The sequence below is a fragment of the Maylandia zebra genome, linkage group LG10 (assembly GCF_041146795.1).
Source record: "Maylandia zebra isolate NMK-2024a linkage group LG10, Mzebra_GT3a, whole genome shotgun sequence".
NCBI lineage: Eukaryota > Metazoa > Chordata > Actinopteri > Cichliformes > Cichlidae > Maylandia > Maylandia zebra.
The window spans coordinates 13,074,056-13,094,945 of NC_135176.1; the positions used below are offsets into that span (position 1 = coordinate 13,074,056).

The following is a 20,890-nucleotide window of genomic DNA, read 5'->3' on the forward strand; positions in this document are numbered from 1 at the left end:
TGAAATATATGACATATGGCCATGCTTATAGGTCTTTGATTATACAGATATTTTTCATTCATGTATCTCTGTGACGAGTCACCTGAAATTGTGTCAAAGGATCATGAAATCTGGGCTATTTAAAGTAGAGCAGCTAAAGGATTACTGTGCATATAAAGTGTGTATCTTTTTTTCTCTGCACCACTGAAAAGACAGAAGCAAGCAAAAGGTTTGAGCTTTTTTTTTAAGGATTTAAAACGCTCGTGAAAATTCAGTTTGACTGTTTCTGATTTTTATGTCAATGAAGAGGATCGTACTTTTAAACAAGTGTGGATAAAAACAAACATTTCACACTGTTTTGCTCTGCTTTGTCGTACAGAAGCAGTTCGGTGTTTTTTTGGTTTTTTTGTAACCAGGAAAAGACGACAGTCCTGCATTATGCGTTGAACCGTTAACAGGAAAAAGTTGAAGAAAAAGAAACTTCTGAGCCCCTTTCTCTTTGTGTCTTGGAGCTGTTTAGGAGAGAGGGAGGGGAGGTGCGTGGAGGGGGAGGAGGAGGTAGGTGGAGTAAGGTTGGAGTTCCACACAAGGGGCGAACTGCTGGCAAAGGAGCTGTTTTATACTGTGCTTCTCTAAGCTGTCTATGCCTTCTCTGTTTGTGTTCACTGGGGGTCTGCGTGCACCTGTGTGTTTGAGCACTGGTGTCTGTCATTCCAGTTGGTTGTTTATCAGTGTTGTCATGTTAGCAGCTCATGCAGCAGTCAGTAGGAGAGAAGCAGAACCGGACCTGCTAATAACAAAAACTCAGAGCAAAGGAACGGTGTTTGGAGAGTTTCTGCCTCCATCTTGAGACGAAAGAAATCTGAGGAACAAACTTGCCTAGCTGGAATGAAAGACTGACAACAAGCAGACTTGTGGGGAAAAGGGTAAGTTTCACAAACAGCTAAAGTTACTTCAGGTTGTTTGGTTTGAGCCAGGATCACTGTGAAAGTTTTCACCTTGTTTATTTTGTTCCAAATTCTGTCACAAACCTCAGTAAACTGTACAGGACTGTGGCAGTGGTACACTTTTCTTGGACTTGAGCTTCTGTTTGTGCTCTTTGTGTATATGTGTGTGCCAACACGTTTGTGGGTGTGTGTTGAATTTTCTGTTGTCTAGTTTGTGGTTAATCTTAGCTGCTCTGCTTCTTTCAGGATGTGTCTTCTTTTGCTTTTCATTTGTTGCGACATCTCACATGTCCAGAGGTTAAAAAAAAAAAAATAAAAATAAAAAGAACTGCACACAGGACAATGTGACGGCTTCACTCGAGAGCAGACAGCATTTACCCCTGCTGGCTTAAATTAAGGCAGTTCACTAGAAAACCCTTAATCCATTAGCCCTTACTGAAATGATGCTCACATGTTTAAAGTGGAAAAAAAAGTGTTGTTGCTAGATTATCTGCATTTGGAGATTTCAACATAGGGCCAGTCCGAGCACAAATGACAAGATATCGCAGCAGGAGTGGATCAGAGAGAACTGTTCTGCTAACTTTTCCAATGATGTTGCTGCTTTAAGGACTGTAGTGTAAAACATTTTACTTATTGGTAGCTTAAATGGATGCCAGCAGACAAGGGCAGAATTGATCAACCTGGCAATGACTAAAGAAGGTGGCACCAAATGACAGTTAACTCATGGGTCAGCATCATGTTTTTGAATTAACTATGCACAGTTATTTAATATGTTGCCCTTAATTATGTAATACTTGATACTTACCAAAACAATCATATATGATGGATTTGCATATCTGTGTACCAAAAGAGGGAAAAATTAGGAATTAAGGATTCGTTCTTTACAGTTCGGTGTGTTTGTGCATTTTGTTTTGATAACGTGTGAGTTTGATCTCTCCTCGGTGTCCACACTGTCCCCATCATTTTCCCCTGTGAATTCATTAATTTGATAAGCTCCATCACGAGGAGTCATGAAGTAGTGACTAAGTAAAACTGTTGGGGTAATGGGTTAGACCGCCTGAGTGTTTAAAATATTGATGCTGTTTGTTGACAGTATACTGATAACTTTTTGCAGGAGGAAGCTAATGGCGAAGCAAAGGAAGTTGATATTGCCTCACTGATATTTTTTCACCCCTAGGCTGGGTTCATATGGTCATAGAAAGCTTTTGGTCATGGAATTGGGAAATGGCAAATAAATATACTGGGAAACTTTAGAAAAGGCAAGACTGTGAATTTCTGAAGTACCTGGAAAATGCTAAATTAGGTTTCTATTGTAAAGTTATAGGGCATGACTTGAAAGACCAGTACCCAGGACATGGAGTGAAGACTATGTTGACTCATTTGGCGCTTTTAGAATGAGATAGCTAGCTAGCCATTCGATTGTAGATACGCTTTTGGTACCTCAAGAATATTAAGTCTCTTCTCCAGAACTGTCTCCCCCCCTTCCTGGTGTGACACCTGCTAGCAGATGCACCGTTTCCTCTTGCCCACCATGAAGCAAACCATTGTGAGGAATGTGTCCAGAAATGTACCCCAATTTGCAAAGGAACTGTGGATGCTAAAGGTGGCTAACAGCTAATTTAGCTCTCACTTGCTATCTTCTCTGAAGATCGTTCCATTACAAGGTGGGGTATTTTTTCCAACGCTCCTACAGTAACTGTTTGTTAATTATGACTACACAATGAATTATCGTGGTTTGGCACATTTTCTTTCTATAGACATTTTCCTGGTGTGTTGACCTTAAATGTTTATTTTTTTTATCCCTTGAAAGGCTACTTGAAGTCATCCTTGAAGCTCTTTTCTGAACCCAGTGATTTCTGTCATATTTGAGGGCTTCTTATTGAACAAAATGACTGGGTTTAAATCAGAAGTTATAGTGAGGGTAGTCTCTGCCTAACTACCCTTAGAAAAACCCAGAAACTATTTTAATGGTCATAATGATATAGACTGAGGTGTCAAAACTCATCATTATGGGTACTGGGGCGGTTGTCAAATGTTGTGTTTACGTGGGAAAAAGTTGAGACATATTAAGGTATCACTGTAATAGATTTAATCATTTTTATTTTCATTTTCAATGCAGATATTTTACACAACCATGCATTTCAGAGAATATGTGGTGATGAACATTTGCTTAAAAGTCAGGGAAGTTTTGCTGTATGAGCCTAGTCTGACTCAGCATTGTAATAGAGGACTATTCAATGCTACTCAATTTGCCCTTTCTCCCAAAAGTCTTCACATTGTTCTTCCATATAACTTTCAGATTCAGAGAAAGACAGTTGGTAGTTTTATTTATTTTTTTTATTATGATGCTAAACAGCCAAACCCATTTCTTGCTTACCTTACTTTCTTACTTACATGCACATCTTTTCCTCAAGCACACCCCACACATAATAATCTTAATCTTAAATTTAAATGTCATGTAAATTGATGCTTCTTTGGTATGGGAAATAAAATAAAAAACCCATCAACAACATAGTGACATTTAAAAACTGGTGAGTCTTTTGGATTGTTCAGAGCGACCAAAGAGAGGACTGAATGTTTGTAGCTAAGCTAATGAGCAAGGTACCGTCCATATAATGTTAAAATATTCTTCTGGTACTCTCTACACAATGTCTGTGTTTATGAGGGAAGAACCAGAACTTGGTGGTGCTGAAATCAGCTTCTGGGCGGGATCAGTGTGTGAAGCATCCACTCAGTTTATCTTCATTGAAATTTTGTGGGGATTCATTGAGATTTTCTACATTATATTTGTACACTTACCAGTAACCTCTACATTAGAGTGCTTTACAGAACAAAAACAAGAAGAAGTAGTCATGTTAAGGATGATTAAAAGCAATGAATTCTAGGTTCTGTGTACATGCAGTGCTGAGATGCATAATTTAAGATTGTGAATGCCACGAGCTTGAATGCACTCAGAATGGCTCGACTCAAGTTAATGTCTGTTGTGTGTGATTCTGTTTGACATGCTGTCCAAGGATATCCTGCAGGGAAACAGATTAAAATAGCTCTCCTATTTTTTTCTCAGGTCTCTCCAATGATTTGCTACTGTTCTTCAAAATACTGACCAGCGTCACCATGACATCCTATTTAGTGCTCACAATAGGGTGTGCTACAAACCTGAGGCAGCTGACAGTGTAGGACAGGAAGAAAAAGCAGAGGACATATAGGATGGTGGAGTTACCTCAAGGTATGCTTCAAAATGTGCTTGGTTTGAAATGAAGGTACTGTATAGGTATAGTAGAAAAGAAAATGTAGAAAACAGTGTTGGGGGTTGTTGGGAAGAGAAAGGGATCTTTCAGGCTCTGCATGCTTCACATTCTTAGCTGCTGATCTCTGTGGAAAATAATAACAGCCGTACTTGAAGGTCACACCACCACAGCCAGTGGTGGAGTCAGCCTCGTTACTGGCTACAAACTGGATGTTTATAAAGTTATAAAGTGCACTTGTCTTCTCTAATTATCTAATTATAGCGGGATATTACAGTTAGAGATTACTTAAGTTATTTGGAATGATTTTGTTGTTGTGAAACTGTCAAGTACTAAAGGTGTCTGCTCAGTACACTGTGTGGTCGATGAGACAGGACTATTTCTTATAGATCTACAGTAGTTAAGCAATTTCATAGAATGTATGAAGTACCCATCACAAGTGTTTTCCTGAGGTCATATTATTTTAGGGCTCCAAGGATATCTGGACATATTTTTTTCCCCTAGAAAATGTAAAAACTGAAAGCACCGTCACAGACTAAAGTTTAGGTGAAGGTGAAAGAATGTGACAGAGCACCTTTTTTTCCTGCGGTAATCAGCAAGAGGCTTAGGTCTGAAAAGACAGTATCAGGCAGTGATCACACACCATTTCACTAAACGGTTTAGAGTAATCCCTAAACAAACCAAAGGCCAACCAACGCATTAGTGTCTGTGAAAACCTCTGCTTGGCTGGTTGCAAATGTGGGACATATATCTCTTTAAGTATAATCCTGGGGTTTTTGGACAAATAGCTTCGATGTTCTACCTAAATCTTCCCTAAAAGATTTCCTGTATATTTTTTAATGTGGTTGATTTGATGTATGTATTCGGGAAACTAAACACAAAACATCTGTAGCATCATCAGAGTTTCCTCCACATCAGAATGACACTAGAGAGGACAAATTTGAAGGGTAACACTTTGTATGAATTATTATTTGTCGGCATTTTGCAAGCTGTAATCCTCCATAACCTTTCATCTACTTTTCTTACTTTCCCTGCTCCTTGTGTCTGCTGAGGTAATGTTTCGTAAATTAGTGCAGTGATGCAACATGTCATATCCTTTTTTTTTGGCTTCTCTTTACATTAAACAAAGCGATTGCAATGACTGTCATTTCATCTCATTAAGATGAACAAAACTAATTTAATCCAAATTGTGCTGCTGTCAGACTTGTCAAGTTTTAATTGTTATGTTCATATCACAGCCTAGCATAGAAGTGTGTGCAGTCACTTACAAAGAGTAAGATTAGGTCTTGCTCATGTAAAGCTGTTAGCCATGAATTTTATAAAATTGAACAGCTTGTTGTTTGGATGTTAAAGCTTGAGTAATCGACACAAGAAATGCTAAAATCCCATTCCGGCTTTATAGGTTTAATTTGACTATATGAACACAGACACACTCCTGCTGATTGCTTGTTCTTTAGGTGTTATTTATGCAGTGATTTTTTTTTTACATGCAGATCTATGGATTGAGTCAAATAAAAGTATCATGCTTTTAAAGACAGTGGGCTGAGATCAGTGGTCTGAACCGGCTCTTTTTTCTTTAGGACAACCCCTCTTAAAAGGACTAACGCTAATAAACGAACTCCTTATGTGCCTGCCACACCGCACGCCTGCTATCAGTGGTAAAATATGACCGTTTTACATTCCTTTTTCACTCTTCACCTCGCTCGTTTGACGAGCTCGTCTTTTTCTCTGTCTCTTTATGTTCTGTTTTCTCTTCCTTTTCTCTCTCTTCCTGTTTGACTTCTATCTGGTTTCTTCACAAATATGTTGTCTGGCTGTTTTGTCTCGCCTTTTGTCCCATTTCACCACGTGGTCGTTGCTGTAAACTAACCTCTGTTCTACTTCACCCTTTTTAATGCCAAATGGGAAAGCTGTGTATTTATTTAAACAAAGAGTTTAATGAAAATTTTAGTTGAATTCTTAAAACAATGGCAAAATTAAATGATGACTTGATATGGAGTAAGTAATACATCACTGTATCCTTGCTGCAATGTCTCTAATAATATACGCCATATGGACAAAAGTACCAGGCTGCCTACTCATTACACCTACGGGAGCTGCTCAGCCATGGAAACCCATGCAGTGATGAATGTGCAAAGTTTTTGTGCTGATGTTAATGCCAGAGGAGGTTTGGAGCTCTGCAGCTATTTAGTCAGCAGTGTTGGCAACTTTTACGCACTGTGTGCCTCAGCACTCGGTGACCTCACTCTGTAACTATATGTGGTCTACCACTTTGGGGCTGAGTTACTGTGGTTCTGAAACTCTTCTAATTTGCAGTAACACCACTTACAGCTGATCTCAGAATATCTAGGAGGGAAGACATTTCACAAACTGACTTGTTGTAACCGTTAAACCCTGTTACGGTACCACGCTCAAACTCAGTGAGATCTTTAGACGACCCATTCATCCACAAATGTTTGTGAAGGCTGACTGCAAGGCTAGGTGCTTGATTTAACAATACCTGTGGCGACAAGACTCAAAACACCTGCATTCAAAGATTAAGAAGTGTGGCCCAATGCTTTAGTGCACTTTTGAATTTATTCTAAAAACCTGGTAACACACAGATGAGACTTTTTACTTCCTGCTCCTTTCAAGTTATAGCCCCCCTTTATGTAATGAAGCTGAAAATCCCCCAATTAAAGCATAATTAAGTGGTAAATTTAGTCATTATGGCAGCTTGCGGGATGAATTGCAATGAAATCATTTTTATGGATCTTTCTGACTTGTGCTCTGCTTCTGAGAAAGAACTTTTTGTTTTGGGTTAATGCGTATTTAAGCTATTATTTAAGTATTTAATTACATTTCTCTGTAATATTGAAGTTTTTCCTTTTTAATTGAATTTCTTGGTGATTACTGGAAAAACGAGTACGCTGTGATATACTGAACTCAGCTGAGTTTCTTGGAAAAGATAAATCTGTTTGCAATGTTGGATGAAGCAGACAAAATGTACCTATAGATTAGTAATCTTTAGCTGGAAAAAATGACTGCTTTTATTGTTTCCAATCTGTTGCATATATTAGGCTCAGTATGTCATTCCCTTTGAAATGCTGCCTGCTTCTTAGAAAATCTGGCTATTGACGAAAGAACATGACCAAAATAAATAGCACACTGTGAGGGGATTAAGGTTGTTTAAGAGCTTCTAAAATTACAGCCCCCAGAACATATCCAGATGTTGTCTTCCTGATCCTCCTCAGGTAACACAAGTGGCAGTGGGGTGGTGTGTAGAGGAGCTAGAGCAGTTCATGCAGAGCACCCCTCAGGTGTGAACACTTAAGATTTTTGCTGTCCTAGACTCCAGCTGATGTGACTATCATGCAGTATGGAGTTGGCTCTGTGTGTCCTGCTGATCAGATGTTGAGCCGGTTAGAGAGAAAAAAGAGAGAGGTCATGATTTTTCAGTATATTAATCTTTGAAGTTACTCTAAGGTTAGCTTCTTAATACAGCAAAAAGCAAAAATTTGTTTTGGTGTAAAAAAGAAAAGAAAAACGAACATAAAAAGAAAAGTACTGTTGATTTTACAGAGAGAGTGATGTGACGAGATTCTGTGTAAGAGGTGGGAACTCGGAGAATTTTCTGAACTGATTTTCCGACCAGCACGTTTTTTTCTGAGACTTTTTTTTCTCAATGCACAAAATATATGGAGAGCAATGTTTCAACCAACAGATAATTTACTAATGTTTGCAACACAGACTTTCCTGCTAATTGTATCAGTATTTTATTGATTGCACTTCACCTTGAAATGAACTGAGTGCACCTGTGTTTTGATTGGCGAAGATTAGGTATAAGTGAAGAATTAGTGAGTCTTCTTCATAATTCTAAAACACTCTTTCAGAGCTACATATGGGATATCCTCCAGCCTTCCACATGAAAGAAAACGAGAGACAGATTTGTCATTGTATAACTTAGTAGCCAATATATGAAAATTACATGTTCAAAAATATGTTTCATTGAAGAAACATATATCTGAGAGTTCCTCTTAATTAAGCATTTATAAGGCGTTAGACTTCTGTACTTCAGGAGGTAGAGAAGGTCATCCATTAATCGGAAGGTTGGTGGTTTGATCCCTGGCTGCTCCCAGTCTGATTGCTAAATATCCTTGGGCAAGATACTAACCCCAAGTTGTATGCATTTGACACATTGAAGTATGAATGTGTGAGAAAAAGCAAAGAAAAAGTGCTTGTATAAATGGGTGTGAATGGGTGAATGAAGCAATGTGTGTAAAGAGATTTGAGTGCTCAGACTAGAAAAGCACTATATGAGAACCAGCCCATTTATTATAACTTAGAGAAATCATTTACACAGAGAGCAAATTTGAACCAGGGATAAATGTATAACAGAGTGAAGCCGTGTAAAGGTTATTGCACATTGCTCTTAATACATCAGCCTCCTTGCTATGGAAACTACTGGTGTTACAGAGATTCCAGTTGTTTTTCAAGTTGGGCAACATTCTCATCAGGATGACAGCTTTTACTTAAAAGAAAAATGTTCTCCATTCTTTACAGTCTCTTGTGTGATTCAGGACATATGCTTCCGGTGGAAGGAAACAATCTTGTAAGCTAGCATTTTGGTGTATCCACAGACATTCTGGTTGCATTCGTGAAGCCACATAAAGTCACACTACCACCTCTGTGTTTGAGTTGTGGGATAGTGCTCTCCCTGAGCGCTCACTGTGGTTGTTTTTTTCCCACCTCAAACATGCTGAATCCCATTTGAACTGAACAAATTTATCTTGGTTTCATCTGCATCTGACCATAGAATGTTCTCCTAATGTCTATCAGATGTCTCTTCATATTCTGTAGCAAAGACCAAACCTGCAAGGTTTTTGTTTGTGTCTGCAGTGTATAGGTTGACATTATTCAACGTCCTCAGACTGCCTGAGCGGTTACAGGAACATTAGTAACTCCTCTGCAACGTCTGAAGCACTTTTCAGTTTGTCTAGCATTTTTTTTCCACATATGGAGCTATGATGCAGGAGGGTCTAGAATTGAGTTCTGGTGCTCACAAATCATAATTATGATCAGGTAGTTGGACTAATTTGTATTTACACATATATATTTTTTCAGTGATCGGGGTTTTCTATGTTGTTGGAGTGGCTTCTACTTCTACTGGTGCTTTTTTTTTCACAGTCTTACAGTCTTTCAAAAAATATTGTTTTTTTATTGTTCATAACAGGAACTATGCTACTTTCAATTATACAGAGGTCAATCTCAGCATGATTGATTTTTGTATAGGATGGCAATAGGAAAAGTACTAGGTAACTCTGAGATAGGGTTTAATAATTGGAGCGTGGGCAGCAGGAGCTTCATTAACTGCTCAGCTGTCTAGTGTTTAAACAGGAATGTTGACTAAAGTGATGACAATGATGCTCATGCATTAGTGCCACATGGAAGAAACACAGAAGAGCATGTTTTTCTCAGGTGACTGATTCAAGGAAATTATTAGTCTAGTCAGCAAAAAAGTAATTTCACTGACACTTATGTAGAGAAGGATTTTATGGTAGGAATGCAGTGCATAAACCCCTTCGTTTTAAAGAGGCTATTGTTCATCTTTGCATAAAATCTCTATGCATATTAATTGTAAACTACTTTGTATATTGAAACAACATTTAATAATTAAGTCAACTTAATTTAAGTCTTTCTTTGGTTCTGTTTTGTGACTTGTACATAACTTTTAGTGACTTAACTTTACTAGTTTAAAGTTTTTTATTTTCATAATACCTAAAGTGGTATAGGGCACTAGGAGTAACTGTCTATTATAATTAAATCGGCTCTCCTGCTCTCTGTCTTCTACTGGTAAATATGCAGTGAAACAAAAAGTTGAGAAGAGGTGTGGCTACACCACACCAAACTAAAAACAATACATACCTTATGTTTTCTCTTATTTTCTTCTCATTTGATATACATGTGGCACATTTAATATGAATCTGTTAAATTAACCCTTTCACACATAGCGGTCACTACAGTGGACAGTCATCCTTGTATTTGTGTCAGTGTTGATGGTATACTTGCACATAAACCACTACATTGGACACTGATGTGTCACTCCATACCCTGCCACCCACTGGTCGTTTAATGTTACTATAGATGTATGAGGTGTGTCATTGCAATCATTGTTATTTAACCCTGTCAGGATTTTTTTCTTAAGTATTTTAATCATCTTTTCATGTCTAAAGATGAATAAAAATACTTGATTAAAAACTAAAAATCCTGATTGAGGTTGTCATAATTCATGCATGGAAGGGTTAATACAATAATGGAATAACAAGCTTAAAAGTTGCCATGATTGACAAGCGATTGGTGATTATCTGGACCATCATTGATCCCCAAGACACAGCACTATATGATTAGATTGCTTCACAACTAATTGTTTTTTTTATGTCTTTGTGACAACAAGTAGTTACAAACAAATTCTGTTCCTAAGATGGAATTTGATTACGAAAACTTTTACAGTTCTTTAGAGAAAGTATTAAGGAGCTGGAAAAAAGCTGAAAAAGCTGTCAAAGCCTGGGGTCAAAATGGCTACAAGCACAACATCAACACAAAGACACAATGTGCAGGTCTTATTAAAAAAAACATCAAAACACCTGCAGAATTCTTTACAACTTCATTAATCATTTGCTCATTTAACCACTACAAGAAAAACTGTAAGGATGAAATTCTACCTTAAGAGAAAGAAAACACTGGTACCTTAAACCAAAAGGTATTTTGGCATATCTCGAGTTTGTAAAAGACAGACAGAATGTTCCACAAATTTTCTGTGGACGGATGATAAGTTGAAGAAGAGCTTTTTTTGTCAAAAATCCACAAAGCTATGATATGAATGCAAAAGGCACCACATAAAATCCTGCTCGCACATCTAAGCCATGTTGCTGGGAGCAGCACAGTTTTTCAACTGCCTTGATATCTCAGAGCCTGGACATCTTGCATCAGTTAGGAAGCAGTTCATTTTAAATTATATCAATAAAATTTACAGGATGCTGAGGAAGCAGTGCAGGATAATAAGCAAGATGGTTAAAAGGAAACCATAGGAAAAATCAGAGTCCCAATCTTAATCCAAAGGAAATGCAGTCACATGACCTAATGAACTAACACAATAGTCTGTTTTTTAAATATGTGAGCTACCAGGGTGTTTACTGCTAATTTTACAAGCTTAGCGTTAGATAAAGCAGCTATTAATCATCTGTGTATTCTCAGTAATAATAAGTTCAGTAGAGGAGTTAATCAATTTGCCACAATCTTCTTATTTTACTGCTCTAGGTTATGAAATTAAACTTTCTTCTTTTTCCTTTACTGTCTATTTCTCAAAGTAAGCCTCTGTGTTGTTGGCTGAATCAGCATCTTGAGTGGAAATATAGACCCTTGGGCCAGAGAAGAGGCATTATATCTGCCTGCAGGATGCCCTTGCTGAGTGTGCAAGCTATCTGGAGAAAAAACACAAAAGTGTACATTTCCAAAGATTATCCTTACTCTGAAGAACCTGTGGATACTATATATACTTTGAAAACTGTATCTGTGTAATTTCATTTTTGCTAAAATCAAGCACAAAACAAAATGTGAAAATTAAATAAGTGGAAGAAAATATGTGGCTAGATAAACATAAACATACATATTGAAGATTGTTCACCCAGTATCCGTGAGGTCAGTCTCAACATTACACATGCATATAAAGTGTGTTATAAATAGCAGTTTGCTGCAGGCTCTTGGTCTGGAGCAAATCATTTTTCTGAAATTCTTTCTAATTATCAACAGATACAAAAATGGTACTGTCATCTGCATAAATGGCAATGCGTAAGTTATAGCAGATGTCCTAAATAGCCGCCCTGATCAACTTTACATTGTCATAATTTTAATGTTTGATTGTAAATCTCTTGGATTACTAACTTTCATTCATGTACCAGCTGATGATTTCAATCCATATGCAGATTGTTTAATTAGACCATGATTTAAAAGATTAAAAGCAGCACTAATATCTACATGTGGAGTAGCAGATGTGGGAATTTAGAGTTGATATTGTTTTCAGTCAAACTGAACATTTTTGAACGCAATACTCTCCCGGAGTTTACTTAAAAAAGACAAAATATACTAGGAGCATGATCTTTATATTTATTTTTTAGTCAGTTTTGCTTTTATTGGATAGTTGATAGCACAGAGACAGACAGTGATGTATCCACTCTGTGATCAGAACATTATATGAAAGCAATTTAATGTCCCTGTATATGAAATAATGGCTGCAATGTAACAAATCATGGTCAGGTTTGTTGACCTTATGAGACCTATGGCACACACATTTTCAGTTTGCACACTTGGTTCGAAAGTGACGAAATTACAAAGCCAGTCTGAAGAATTTGCTTTGAGATTCCTTTTTTGTTTTTTATATTGGTGCATAAGGTTTTAAAAAAGCCACAAAGGTTTTAGTTGTGCAGTCAGCACCAGTCTCAGTGTTACGATGGCCTAGCAAAGTGAAGACCACATTTTTGCTTGACAACCAAAGGGTGGTTTGTGCAGCATTAAAAAGCTTTTAGTTAGATTAAGATGCATCGACTGATTGGTGGAATATTATTTTAAACGGAGCCGGAGACACTGCCTTTAGTTTCATTAAAGAGATAATAATAGTACTTTGAAGTAACTTAACATTATTTCAGAAACTAAAATTGAAAACTACAAAGGCAAAACAGGTATTATTACCTTTTGTATTTCCTCTAAGTGTTATCAATTTATTTATTTTTTAATTCAAAATAAATCATGCCTACTTCTTCTAAAATTAAAGCTCTTTGTCCTTTTTATTCTGGTGGCCAAAAAGAATCTTTAATAACTTCACGGCAAATGTTTTCTACAGTTTCAGGGACAGGATAATAATTTATACTGAATAAGTTAAAACCAATTTTTTTTTACGTCCCACTCACCAAAAAGCATGTTTTCACACCACCACTTATCCACTTTTCGCACTTTATTATTTTGTTGAAAGGAAGAAAAGTATTTCAAGGATATATGAGATTTTTTTTTCCCTCCTCCATCATTGGAGTGGCTTGTTGTTTGTGTTTGACAGCAGTCGGCATGCTGATCTCTGGTAGGGGCAGAGAGAAACAAAGTAAACATACTTGTGCTCGGACATACCTGTCGAGACATTGATGTGCTGTGTTAGCAGTTTTATTGTTAACAGCTGGATCGATGACTAAAAAACAGTCGGACCACTTAAAGGTTACAAAATAAACATTTGTAAATGAGGTTACAGAGTTGGTCCACCCTCTTGACATCTGTTGGATGGATTAATATGAAAATTTGTACATGTATTGGCCCAGAGGTCATCACTAATGGCTTGGTGATCCCCTGAATATGCAGCTAAATATCTCATGAAATACTTGGTTTGTCATAAATTTTGCTACGTGGATCAGTTTTAATACATGTTACTCAAAACGTCTGCTAACCGATGATCTCCCCGTTACTTTCAGCTGCAGTGTGAACATGGTAAACATTAAATCAGAGGGGTGTACTGTGAAGTGAGGTTAATGAGTCAGTGAGCTACGTGGAGCTTAAAGACATGGCAACGCATACTGCACAGCTTACCTGGTCCGTTGGAGGGTGTGCTGTTTTGGCTTACATAAGTATAAGTAGTATTTTCACCAGTTATTTCCCTGAAATTATGATCTAAGTGCGATAAATGGTCTCATTTGATAAAATATTTTATGTACGCAAAACTGTTGAGTTGCTACTGATTGAACCCATGCAGTACAACTTCATCTGTGTCAGCTGTATACTATGTCTTGCGAGGAATTTACTCAATTGATGATGTTGGGGTTGGTTTTTTTAATTTAATTTATTTTTTTTGCTTGAATTTCTTGTTTGAAGCTCTCAGATTAAAAGACTGGTCATTTAGAGGTATTTATCACATTTTTTTCACTTTCATGTCTCATCTAACTATGTTTTTTTCTCCATCTCCTGCTAAGTCAGCATTATCCCACAGCCTACCCAAGTGGTTTGATTAGTTTGGTATCAAGTGCAAAGTTGTTTGGACCCAATATTTGAGTGGCGACAAGTTATTAAGAATGAGGCCAAATGTTTAAAATGCCCGAATTTCCTCTTTCTAAACCTGCCTGATTATTTGCATTTAATTGGCTGCAGCTGTTCTGGTCTCTAAATGAGACTGGTACCTCTGAATTGTGTACCCTTTCACTGTGGGCTGTTTGGATTTATCTGGATGAAAAAATCTCAGCTTGTACTCCTTTGTATACTTGATAGATTTGTTTGACATGTAATTGTCTGTGCATGTGACTTCATTTTTTCCCCCATACGTGCAAACAAACATTTGAGTACACACAGTCAAGAAAATACTTCCTACCAACCAGTTAGTGGAGCACCGAAGGGCCTCCTGGTTCCTGTGTATTTCACAGAGCTTTACTTTTAGGGCGAGCCTCGCTACTTAGTTAAACAAAAGGGCCTCCATGTTGGTCCTCTAGGTAAACACACTTTCCTGAGAAAACACGGACACAGTTACACTTTAACCTGCCCGGGAGGCCACAACTACATCCTCCCGGACAGTTTAGATCGAACTGGGCTATAGTTCAGACCCTCAGTGAGAATCATGTGCTGCACGTGAAACCATGCAGGCCTGTCAAACAATGGTGCCTTTGACAGCCGTGCTCCCCCTCCCTAGTCCACAGTACAGTCAGAGCACTGTCTCTCTAGGGCTTGGATGTCACTCCCCATCTCTGTTGTGCTCCCCTGGAGCTGACCAGCTGGCTTCTAGGCTCTGGGATGTGAAAAGCAGCAGCACAGAGGAGCTACAGTCAAAGTTTAGCCCGCATTAGCTCTTCAGAGAGGCCAGCAGCAACTCAAGCCAACCAAGTTGAAGTTGTTCCACGTAAATAACCTGATAAGTTCAGCCACTTGAGAGTAGCCTGAGCTGGTCCTTTGACCCACCTGACATAATATCATCTTTTGCCCCTTAATCCTGCTCTGCAATGTTTTTCACATTTTCACACACATTTTTTTTACATACACACTAACCACAGTGTAATAATCCTATACAGACAATATACAGAATTTGCTTTCTCAGCATGGCAAAAATGTGAATTATAGTCTTTTTTAAGCAATGAACTACAATTAAAATCACTCCCGGTTAGCAAAGACTGCAGGGATTGAGCAATTGCCTGAAGAAACACAAGTCAGTCAAATTTTAATAAAATGCAGATGGCTAAGCTCAAATGTGTTTCATGCTCTGGATTCTCAAGTATCCACGAGGCATTGCAGCATTAACAATTGTTCAGCTCTATAAGTCGCTGGCGTGCAGTGCAGGTACTGCATGTCGTGTCTAACTCACAGGTCATTCTAACTACATGCAGCAATGTCGCTTGTTGAAGTATCTCTGCCTGTAATGCAAAATAGAGAGAAGAAAGCATATTACTGTGCCTCCATTACTGCACAAACAAAGGTTTGAGTGTGCTTTGAAGCCATTGTGACTGGAGACCTTTTTGTACACTCAGAATGAAGTGGCTGACTGAAGTCTCAAGCTTGAACAGATTTCAACATTAGGAACACTGAATAAAGCATTCTTATCTCTCTGCTAGATGATGGACATATAGGCAAGCGATGAGAGTTATATGATGTTATAGTTATGCAGAGCTGCCACCTCCCCCAGGCAGTGGCGGTCATGTAAACAGACAACGCTCTAGAGGAATGCTGGACTCTGTGACCTCCCGCCCCGACTGCTGTTACAGTGCACTGAGTTCAGTTAAAACAACCCTCCCCACGCTGCGCCTCCCCAGAGCTCCGCCTCGCCCGCCCTAGTCTGAGGCCCCTCAGGGTGGAAAAAACACACCTCTTTCACCCAACACCGCAGCCTGTTCACATATACATATACACGTACATGAACAGACACACACAGAAAGACAAGTGGCCCTTTTCTTTGCCATCCCAGCCATCAGGACATCAAGCTCCGGTTTCAGGCTGCCTTGTTCTTTGGTTAAACGTACTTGGTCCTCCTTTTATTCCTTCGTTCCTGTAGAGTTAAAAAAAAAAATCATGGGTATACTGTTCAGTCCTATATTTTCAGGCTTAGTTGTTTCTTTTTTTGGGAACCGGAGAATTTAATTGTAAAATTAGCCTGTCCCTGACACTGAGGAGCTCTAAGGCATTCTTTCCTCTTACCAGTCAGTATTTCAAATTCGCTAACTGATAACACTGACCTCAATTTTTGTTAGAAAATAGAACCGAATGAATTTTTAAAAAAATTACTTTTGTAAAAAGCTTGTTTTTCTGATTAAACTCTTTCCCCGCTTTAAATAAACATTCAGTGAAATGTGGTTTGGGAGGCGTATACTACAGTGTCAAGCAGACACTGCCATCTGCTGGAGTGCAAATTGAGGTGAAAGAGCAGGTCAGCAAGGATGAAGGCTCTAAGATGCTGGTTTGTAAAGTCAAACAGACTTACATCTGACAAAGTGCTGAGCAGCAGAGGAAAAGCAAGACAGACACTGAGAGCCACATTTAACAGAAATTCACTCTGTTTCTCAGTCACACACGAGTTGTAACCCCGCTAAGATCCCTTGAATAAATCAAGTCAGTCAGAGGGAAGACCTAGTTAAAACGTAGCATGAAGCTGAGCTGCAGCTGCTTATATGTCATGGTTTATGAATCTTAAGTGGATTTTGTAATTGATTGCAGAAGCAGAGTGATGATTATCGCTTTGCTGGAACTCGTCACATTAAACACGAGAGGCCTAACACATGTATGCGTTACTTGTGCACACAGTTAGACATGTGGATGCACACATACACAGAGGCACACACACATGCAGACACACACACACTCACACGCACACAATCACAGTTAGCCGTTGTCTGAGGAAATGAGGAGCTGTCTGGTGCCATAGCAACCAATGCGGATATCCCACCCTTCTAGAGCAAGACAGAAAAAAAAAAACCAACAAAAAAACAAAAGTGGCAATGAGAGATTGACAAGGCCCTAATGAGATCCCTGCTACAGAGATTATCTATCTATTTATCTGTCTGTTTGTCTCATCTAGCTACTGTCTGTCTTGTGGTCCCATTCGGTTTTATCACAGACCGAATGGGAAAAGTAGAAAACGTTAAACCGCAGCTACGGCAACATCAAGAAATTTTAGGAAACAAAATGTAAGGAACAGAATAGCCACGCGTGGGTGAGAAAGGTGAGCGCACACTGATGTGGAAGGAGAGAAATGAAACAAGGCAAGACAAAAAATGCTCAGACTACTCTCTGGGGCACGTCTGTCTGTTGTGAGCACTGAGCCATTGCCTAAAAACACAGACACTGCCGCAGTCTGCATCAGCCTCCCTTTCACCGCCGTGGCTCCCGTTTGAACTGCGCTCATATGTAATACTATTATTCTGGCCCATATACCAGGTTACATAACACTCCGAGCCAAATCCTGACCTCAATCTGCAAAACAGTCACTCTTGCACTGATCAGAATGTTAGATTCCTTATGAGCACTGACGTATGTGGAGCACAGCAACAAAAAAATAGTCAAGACGTCACAGGACTGTTAATAGCCAAAGTTTGCTGGTTTGGTACTACCTACTCTGCATATGAGCTAATGACCATTGTTATTGTTTTTTCCCCTTCTGTAGGTGGCTCTAAGAACTTCTGGAATGGATGGAGAGCACCAACTGCGTTACCCCCCACCCGGTAAGTTTAGCCCTTATCGAGTCTCACTTCCTGGGCTGGCCTGCAGGTGGAAGTCACACCCACGGCTATGTACGCCACAAACAACATCCCTGTTGGAAAAAGACTCCACTCCCATTTACTTTTCCTATCTATCAAGTCTGTGTGATGTGATAATCATTGTTTGTGGCCACTTCATATCAGTAGTACAGCAGAGTGATAGTCTGTGTGTCTGTGTGGTGCTGATGCTATTTATGTCAGCAGCGTATGGCAGAAGACCACAAGAAGTGACTCACAGCACTGACATGACCTAAATCTTTTTTTTCTTTACTGCAGTGTCATTGTGTTGTCTTTGTGTGAAGCCAGCCAGCTTTGCTCACACTGTTGGGCTTTGATGTGCTGCCCTGAAGTGAGTGTGGAACATGTCAGTGAAACTGTAGAGTCAGAGAGATGGCTGAATGAGACTCGAGAGAGGCCGTGACTTTGACTTGTGTGAAAAAGCGCTTTATAGATTAAAATAAATGTGTCTCTTGTTAGACTGCTAGTCAGGGATCATCGTAGGGGAGGTAACCCCTTAGTACAGATCCAACTTTTCCCTAAAGATATATATTATCCTCACATGACCTAGTTTTACCATTTCAATAATTCTTTGTGGATGAATTTACAGCCCTCGAAAAATCTTAGTAGAGGTGCCTCAGTCCTCCACTGCACCTTTACACTCGGTCCACTTGTGAATGAAGTTTATTGAAAATCATTGGGCCGTTCATCTGCCTCCATGCTGTTGTTCTGTTACCTGGCGTGGCCCCGAGTGCCTCCTTCTCCTCTTCAGGAGTGCAGCGGCTGCAGCCCCACCTGACGCACTTAACTGTTTGCCTACTGATCTACGCCTTGGCTCGAGGAGATGGATGGAGTGGGGATTGGACTACCAGCCAATAACAGTCCTCATTCTGACAGCACTGAAGTGACTTGACACATGTATTCAGCCAATCAGAGAACACTGCAGCAAAGGAAGAAGGAGCCGTTAAAAAAAGGGGGGTGTCTTCGGTGTCCTGTGCTTTCACAGGTTTTGCAAGTCACAGCTAAATTGCAAAACTGAAATCAAACCAAGTTGTGCGGTTATTAACTAGCACGTAAAACCTCAACACGGCACTACTAGATGGGATTATTCATAATCAATACTGTCTTTGAATATAAGGCCTGTAGTTGATAGCAAAATGTCGGTTTTATGCTACATTGTTTAAAAGTAATCACTGCAGCTATTAATAGGCTTTTATGAGCAACACATCCCTGTCACACTGTTACTCTTGACTGCAGTGGCTAAAGCACCATGGTTTGCTTTTCACTTTTGAGACATTTGAAAAGGTTGGTTTTGATTTTTGTTGGTTATCATTCACTCACTCATAGCTTGGATTCACTCTCGGCTTATCTGGATCTAAAAAGAGACCGTCTTCCAGCAATGATGATGCATATAAAGGAAAGAAAAGCTTTCATCTGTGGGGCCTTTAGGTATATTCACCACCTCAGAAATATGGAATGCCGTCCTAAAGAATCAACCCAGGATACAGGTTGTTATCTTTAGAGTCTGTAAAGTCAGTTACCGCAGTAAAAGGTCTATTACCTTGTCTGACACAGCGTGGCAGTGCCGTCTTAACGGCTGCAGACACATGCCACATATCAGTGTCCAGCCGGCAGAGGACCTCTCTATTAGTGTGCCCCTAACTGCACATGTTACAGTCCCCTTATCGGTCAATATTCCCTGGGAGCTTAGATGAGAGGTGGTTGTCTTGAGTTTTTATCTTGCAGTGCTGGTTGGCGATTGTGTTCGAATGATTTTTGCATTTTAACCAGATGGATACACGTTTATTTTTCACCAACGTGATGTGTGTTATGTAAGTAGGGTGTGGTCTAGTTGGCATCTGTCGGTTTACATTTAAGTACAATATTTTTAAAAAGTAATAAATAATCAACGCTGCTTTTTATTACTCAGAAATATGTAATATATTAACAGCGTGAGCATGCGCGCTTTATTGAGAGGTGATCCCGTGTGGTCGCTGCCTTTATCACCTTTGAAAAGGATATTTTTTGTTATTAGTTTTTAGCTGATTATTAATGTAACATGTTAAATGAAATTTCAACAAACTTTTTTGGAAAGTTCAGCTGTGTGGTTAAAAAAACAAACAAGTAATTAGTTTGTGTTGTGAGTCTGGATCAGGATGCAGGTCAAGGATTATTTTTAATGAATTTTTAAACACTGAGATATGACAAAATTTTTAAAAAGAAGCATTTTGCTTTTGCTTCCTGAGCATGAGTGTGATTGGGTTATTTTGACAAAGATTATCAGTGTTTCGGAATTCTTTGTTTTGTTATCCTGACTTTTTGGAAAAATGTTCCTTCCATGAGCCTTGTAGGGTTTACTTTAAAGTCACGATATGTCCGTTTTTTTTTAGTCTATAAAAAAAAACAAAGTTTCAGTTCTCGGGACGAAAGTCACAACAATAATCCTTTGGTTCAGAACCTATAAAATCTACTTTTAAGTGACATATCATCATCTTCCGAACAACCATGTTTATATTCCTTTTGTGTTTGAACACTTACGTCGAAAAAAGGTCATGTGATACCTGGGCCACAGGATAAGTTTATTTGTCTGCGTGTTGTTTTCTCTGTCTATATGAAAGGTAAAGCACTGATTTAAAAAAAGAAAGAAAAAAGCTTCTAAAAAAGTTGCTTATTAGATCCATGTTCAGTTTGCTTCAGCCAAACCAGTTTCTTTCTGCTACGGTTTTAATGGCAAAGCACTTACAGGCTTATTCACAACTGGATCTAGTGCTGGGTGTATTGAAAACAGAGTTTGAAAAATATTTGTATTTAAAAAGTTAAAATGTTAGATTAAAAGATCAAAAACACCTCCTAGTCTCTTACTTAAATTGTCATTAAGGGAGCTTGTCATAAGCAGCGATTCACCTCTCTGTAATATCTTACGCTACTGTTTCTGCAGACCAGCATGAATTCATTACTCTGCACTGTTCTGCATGTTTACATG

The 20,890-nt window shown here is 38.8% G+C and overlaps 1 long non-coding RNA gene across 1 annotated transcript in view; it reads left to right on the forward strand.

The window, feature by feature from the left end:
- Positions 1 to 582: 582 nt before the first annotated feature.
- The window catches only part of LOC101469969 (uncharacterized), a 54,120-nt gene continuing 33,812 nt past the window's right edge, over positions 583 to 20,890 (forward strand). Inside the window, exons 1-2 of the long non-coding RNA XR_013100536.1 lie at positions 583 to 905; positions 17,817 to 17,874. This is a non-coding gene — a long non-coding RNA (uncharacterized LOC101469969). The remainder of the gene's footprint in view (positions 906 to 17,816; positions 17,875 to 20,890) is intronic.